Source organism: Salvia hispanica, chromosome 1 (assembly GCF_029641045.1).
Source record: "Salvia hispanica isolate PSC_SH4W2 chromosome 1, Shi_PSC_v1, whole genome shotgun sequence".
In the NCBI taxonomy this organism is placed as follows: domain Eukaryota; kingdom Viridiplantae; phylum Streptophyta; class Magnoliopsida; order Lamiales; family Lamiaceae; genus Salvia; species Salvia hispanica.
The window spans coordinates 59,728,233-59,735,215 of record NC_142692.1 but is presented as its reverse complement, the minus strand read 5'-3'; the positions used below and the strand labels follow the sequence as shown (position 1 = coordinate 59,735,215).

The 6,983-nt window shown below is 40.4% G+C and overlaps 2 pseudogenes; both read left to right on the top strand.

The window, feature by feature from the left end:
- The first annotated feature begins 970 nt into the window (after positions 1-970).
- Positions 971-4,590, top strand: LOC148934239 (uncharacterized; annotated as a pseudogene).
- A 62-nt stretch (positions 4,591-4,652) lies between these two features.
- On the top strand, positions 4,653-6,575 carry LOC148934238 (uncharacterized; annotated as a pseudogene).
- The last annotated feature ends 408 nt before the right edge of the window (positions 6,576-6,983 follow it).

Sequence of the window (6,983 nt, the reverse complement as noted above, 5' to 3'; positions counted from 1 at the left end):
TGAGATAAGAGAGCTACAACCATAGGACCTTAACCAAAAAGATGGAGACAACCCTAGGCAACTTTCATTAGCTCTATCACCCCTTGGCTCCACTACTCAATGGATACACTCCATTGATGAATACCTCTACTTGAATCAATCAAATATAGAAACAAGCAACCTTCAAGGAAGGAATTGGATACAATCCTCAAAGTGGAAACTCTCTAGGGTAGAAACTTTAATTCAGCAAAAATCTAAGGAAATGGAATAACATCAAGAGGTTTTTATACTAAGGGTCCAAAAATAGAAAGTTGGCCCACAAAATCTAAAAACGGCAGAATCGCCCGGTCGGGCATTTATCACAGGCCAAAATGCCCGGCCCGGGCGTTTTCCCTGTTCCCGGGCGAATTTCCACACTGAGCCGGGGGCGCGAAACGCCCGGCCGGGCGTCCTCCTCGCGTCCTCAGGCAATTCGCCCGACCCGGGCGTTTCTTCTGAAATCTCCGGCCGGCCCTCGTTCTTCAGCATGATCCTCAACTTTGGCTCATCCGTCCTCCTAGGCTCCTCCCGCTTGAACTTTTGAATGAAAGTTGCGAGTCCATCCCGTAGCCGCCTCGTCATGGCTCTCGTCATAGGTCCACCAAGTGAGGTCGTATCACGAAGACGAGTGTGATCAATTAAAAGCCCTTCAAGTATTAAGCATTGAAACGAAGCCAAATGAGATTGCTAAAGTAAATGAGTACTTGAGGAATGAGCAAGAGAGAAAAGAAAATATAGAGTGTGAGAAAACGCTAAAAAGTGAGATGCAAAAGCTAAGAGAGAGTGGTGGGGGTGAGTGCGAATCAACACAACCAAGAGAGAAAAACTACAAGCATGTGAGAAAAAAAAGTTGCTGTTAGATTCTAAGATCAACTTTAGGAGGGCTCAAAATCACCCTATCCTTTTTGCCCTTGGTAAGGAGAACAACCCTTATTTCACTAACTCTTTTAACATGTTTTTTCTCTTTGATGGATTTTTGAAACATAAATTAGAAGGATTGGAATGTGAACCTCGAGTTGTGGATGTACCGAGTAACTTCTTACCGGTTATAAGCTCATGGAAGAAATGTCAAGATGAATCACTCATTGTCCAAGGTTCAAGTACACTATCCTTGCTTTCTTGTGATGTTTCTTTGAAGTGCTTAGATAAGATTGATGTGTTGGACAATTAATTTTCTTTGGAAAATTACTTTGAACCATGTTGAGTCTATCTTGTACTTAAAGCGTGATTTTGTAAATTCAAGAGTAACACATGTGAATAAGATTGATTTTGTAAAGCCGACTTATGATGATAGCTTCGTCATTGGTGATTCGTGGCATCAAGAGCTTGAATCTTTGAATGCTAAGTTCATCTTTGCATCATATGTTGATCCCTTCTTGAGAAATCCAAGCATTGATAAGCATGTTGTTTCGATTGTGGATTCTAACTTGAAAGATGAAATGGCTTCCTTGTATACTAAGGTGTCTAAGTCTTCCCTTGTTCGTAATTTTAAGTTTCATAAATATGTGGATGAGAATAGTAGGACCAAGATAATTGAAATTGTTGATGACTTTAGATCTTGGTATTTGCTATATTTTCATTGCAAAATGGTTAGACCTTTCAATGGGATCGGGATGTTCTATGGTCGTTTTGTGAAGGACTTTTCCACTCACATGTCTTTTGTGGGTTATGTTGTGATTAAAGTCATAATAATGCATTGTTCTCGTGTGTGTGATCATGTCTTGAAATTGTTAGAGCAATTGCAAGGGACTTATTTCGATAAGTTCCTTATGTTGATTGATGTTATGTTTTACAAGATTCATGTGGTGTTTTACAAGGTTCCTTGTGGTGAGCAAACCCTACATGATATGTATAATAGTTTTATCACTTCTTCAAAGTGTTGGAGTTATTAAGTGAACATCATGTTCACAACCTTGATTCTTTACTTGGTATGATTCCTTGTAAGATTCAAGAAAATAATCTTAAGATGGAGGTGTCCTTTGTTCTCATTGCCAAATTTGATTTTGAATGTGATGGTTGGTTCGTTGATTATGATTGTGAGAAACATCTCCTTCTAGTGAAATGTCTTTTTGGTTCTGAAGTGAAATCAACCTCTTGCACGATACTATGATATTTGATTTGGACTCGCTCGATTTTGTAGGTGTACTTGATCAGGATTTGAGGACAAATCCTTCAAAAAAAGGAGGGGATGATGTGAATCCGGGTGTCCTAGAGAATAATCGAAGAACCGGATTTGAGGACAAGTCCTTTCACAAAGAAGGAGAGGATGATGTGAATCCGGATATTCACAATCATAGGATGCAACGACATAGATGGCCATGGGTTGATTGGGGTCCGAAAAGAAGGTGGAGATGTGGCAAGGAGCCAAGCCGGATGCGGAGGTCTGACTCAAATCAGAATTTTCCTATTAAGATGGTGTCCAAATGCTCTTCTAAGACCACCATTGTCTTCATCGTCAAAATAGCTTCGCGTGAGTACCTTACACGCCTCGATCGGAGCCCAGACGAGGAAGTTATGGTCGTTTTACAAAAGCCGCGCAGTCCAACAAGCAAAACGCCCGACCACAGAAAATATGCCCGGCCTGTAGAAGCAAAACGCCCGACCCGGGCGTTTTGTGCAATTTGCGAATTTTGCTCATTTTTCCTCTTTTGTTTTGCACTTTTAACCTCTAGTATAAATATCCATATCTAGGGTTTTTGTCATTAGCTTTTGAATATTTGTAAGAGACAATTTCTCCATATTTGAGAGCTCACCTTCTTCATCTTTTGAAGACTTATCAAATTCCTTCGGGTTGCATTCGATCTTTTGCCGGTCTAAGGTTGATTGTAAAGGTATGCTTGCTAGTTCTTGTGTCGCTAGTTTGCGGAGCCATTAGGTGTTTGTGTGAAAGTGCCTTTGGGATTTATTTCTTGTTCTTCACCTAAATCATAACACTAATCCATCCTCTATCCTTTTATCCTTTTTTCCTTTTCCATTTCTTGGTTTATCTAGTTTATTTGTTGGGTTTATTTACAAGAATAAGTCCGGGACAAATTCATGAGTCTTCAATCTATAAGATTCACATTATTTGGTATCAAGAGCCATTGGTTCTTGTTCTTGTAAGGAAAAAAAAAAAAAAAGAGTCAAAAAAAAAAGAGTGAAATTGTTAGAAAATTTGTCAAAAAAAAAGAGATCTCAAGTTCTATCCGTGGGATTTAGCTATAAATTGATATATGTGTTCTTGGGTACGTCAATTTGATTGTCTAAAAGTTGTAGGCCAAAATTTCATCAATTGTTTGGTCTATTGTTGTTGGTTGAAATTGTGCACACAAATTGTTTGTTGTTTTGTCCCTTTGGCCTTGCACCCCACTTTCACTAATCTTGTGGCTTCTTGAACTAGTTTTCACTTGCCTAGTTGTGTATCTTGTTTGTGCTATTTGTGCAACCCTTGGGATTACATCATCGAGAGCAAGTGAGGGAGAGTATCTAGCCACTAAATCTCTAAACCTTTCGACAGACATTGGGCGTGAGTTTGGGGAATTGGGGACATACTTTGTGGGTCGGGAAGTGAGCTCCTCACTAAAATCTCCATTCTTGGGTGTGTGCGTTGTTTTTGTTACTAACAAAAGGGATGTGTCCCTAGTCCTTTTTATCTTCTTTGTAGGTACCCGAAAATGCCACCACACACGAGGAATTCTAGGTACAATTCGCCAAGAAGGGAGGATGGGGACGACATCGCGTCCACATCCGACGACACCCTCAAAGAGATGTTTTCCTCAATCATGAAGGAGATGCACGAGGTGCGGGAAATCATGAATTCTATTCAAGGGGGCTTTACGGCATACCATGGTAATAGTGGCTACAAGTCAAGGTACCATGATGATGAAATTGATAGAGGGAGTAGAAGCGAACGAGTACCAAAGTTCTATGGAGAGTCTCACTCTAATAGGATGAAGGATCATGGTCATCTTAAGGTGCATGAGTGGTTAATGGGGGAGGAAGTCTCAAGTAAATCAAGGGAGAGCTCAAGCCCTCGAAATTGTGGTGGAGACACAAGCCGAAGAAGCATCCCACCAAAGAAGGTGAACCTATCTCATCCTAGCTATCACACGAAGGTTTCATCGTTGTTGTCATCCAACTTTACTCCTTCAAAGAGCTTGTATCAAAATAAGTGTGGCGATGTTAACCACTTTGTTAAAGAGCATGTCAAGCATAGAGTGGATTTTGTTGCCGATGATGATGAAGAAGAGTCTTCCACGGCCGTACATGGAGAAAACGCTCTCCCAACTTTCAATGATGGTGTGTCTAGCATGGTGGAAGCCGAGGACGAGTGTGATCAATTAAAAGCCCTTCAAGTATTGAGCATTGAAATGAAGCCAAATGAGATTGCTAAAGTAAATGAGTACTTGAGGAATGAGCAAGAGAGAGAAGAAAATATAGAGTGTGAGAAAAGGCTAAAAAGTGAGATGCAAAAGCCAAGAGAGAGTGGTGGGGGTGAGTGCGAATCAACACAACCAAGAGAGAAAAACTACAAGCATGTGAGAAAAAAAAGTTGTTTGTTAGATTCTAAGATCAACCTTGGGAGGGCTCTAAATCACCCTATCCTTTTTGCCCTTGGTGAGGAGAAAAACCCTTATTTCACTAACTCTTTTAACATGTTTTTTCTCTTTGATGGATTTTTGAAACATAAATTAGAAGGATTGGAATGTGAACCTCGAGTTGTGGATGTACCGAGTAACTTCTTACCGGTTATAAGCTCATGGAAGAAATGTCAAGATGAATCACTCATTGTCCAAGGTTCAAGTACACTATCCTTGCTTTCTTGTGATGTTTCTTTGAAGTGCTTAGATAAGATTGATGTGTTGGACAATAATTTTCTTTGGAAAATTGCTTTGAACCATGTTGAGTCTATCTTGTACTTAAAGCGTGATTTTGTAAATTCAAGAGTGACACATGTGAATAAGATTGATTTTGCAAAGCCGACTTGTGATGATAGCTTCGTCATTGGTGATTCGTGGCATCAAGAGCTTGAATCGTTGAATGCTAATTTCATCTTTGCATCATATGTTGATCCCTTCTTGAGAAATCCAAGCATTGATAAGCATGTTGTTTCGATTGTGGATTCTAACTTGAAAGATGAAATGGCTTCCTTGTATACTAAGGTGTCTAAGTCTTCCCTTGTTCGTAATTTTAAGTTTCATAAATATGTGGATGAGAATAGTAGGACCAAGATAATTGAAATTGTTGATGACTTTAGATCTTGGTATTTGCTATATTTTCATTGCAAAATGGTTAGACCTTTCAATGGGATCGGGATGTTCTATGGTCGTTTTGTGAAGGACTTTTCCACTCACATGTCTTTTGTGGGTTATGTTGTGATTAAAGTCATAATAATGCATTGTTCTCATGTGTGTGATCATGTCTTGAAATTGTTAGAGCAATTGCAAGGGACTTATTTCGATAAGTTCCTTATGTTGATTGATGTTATGTTTTACAAGATTCATGTGGTGTTTTACAAGGTTCCTTGTGGTGAGCATACCCTACATGATATGTATAATAGTTTTATCACTTCTTCAAAGTGTTGGAGTTATTAAGTGAACATCATGTTGACAACCTTGATTCTTTACTTGGTATGATTCCTTGTAAGATTCAAGAAAATAATCTTAAGATGGAGGTGTCCTTTGTTCTCATTGCCAAATTTGATTTTGAATGTGATGGTTGGTTCGTTGATTATGATTGTGAGAAACATCTCCTTCTAGTGAAATGTCTTTTTGGTTCTGAAGTGAAATCAACCTCTTGCACGATACTATGATATTTGATTTGGACTCGCTCGATTTTGTTGGTGTACTTGATCGGGATTTGAGGACAAATCCTTCAAAAGAAGGAGGGGATGATGTGAATCCGGGTGTCCTAGAGAATAATCGAAGAACCGGATTTGAGGACAAGTCCTTTCACAAAGAAGGAGAGGATGATGTGAATCCGGATATTCACAATCATAGGATACAACGACATCGTGGGCCATGGGTTGATTGGGGTCCGAAAAGAAGGTGGAGATATGGCAAGGAGCCAAGCCGGATGCGGAGGTCTGACTCAAATCAGAATTTGCCTATTAAGATGGTGTCCAAATGCTCTTCTAAGACCACCATTGTCTTCATCGTCGAAATAGCTTCGCGTGAGTACCTTACACGCCTCGATCGGAGCCCGGACGAGGAAGTTATGGTCGTTTTACAAAAGCCGCGCAGTCCAACAAGCAAAACGCCCGACCACAGAAAATATGCCCGGTCTGTAGAAGAAAAACGCCCGAACCGGGCGTTTTGTGCAATTTGCGAATTTTGCTCAAATTTTCCTCTTTTGTTTTGCACTTTTAACCTCTAGTATAAATACCCATGTCTAGGGTTTTTGTCATTAGCTTTTGAATATTTGTAAGAGACAATTTCTCCATATTTGAGAGCTCACCTTCTTCATCTTTTGAAGACTTATCAAATTCCTTCGGGTTGCATTCGATCTTTTGTCGGGCTAAGGTTGATTGTAAAGGTATGCTTGCTAGTTCTTGTGTCGCTAGTTTGCGGAGCCATTAGGTGTTTGTGTGAAAGTGTCTTTGGGATTTCTTTCGTGTTCTTCACCTAAATCATAACACTAATCCTTCCTCTATCCTTTTATCCTTTTTTCTTGTTCCATTTCTTGGTTTATCTAGTTTATTTGTTGGGTTTATTTACAAGAAAAAGTCAGGGGCAAATTCATGAGTCTTCAATCTATAAGATTCACATTATCGCCACTCCTCCGCCGAAGTCTAGCCGCCATAGTTTCCGGTCTGCTGTCACCGCCGTTCAGCCAAGCAGCCGTGCCAGCTGCTGCTGAGTTCAGCCCGGTGCTGTCCGCCGCCGTCACCTCCACCGACGCCGCTTTGAGCAGCCGCTGCTGTTCGCACACCGGATGCCAGTGCCGCTGCTCCCTTAACCGACATCTCCCTTCATCTTCACCTGTTG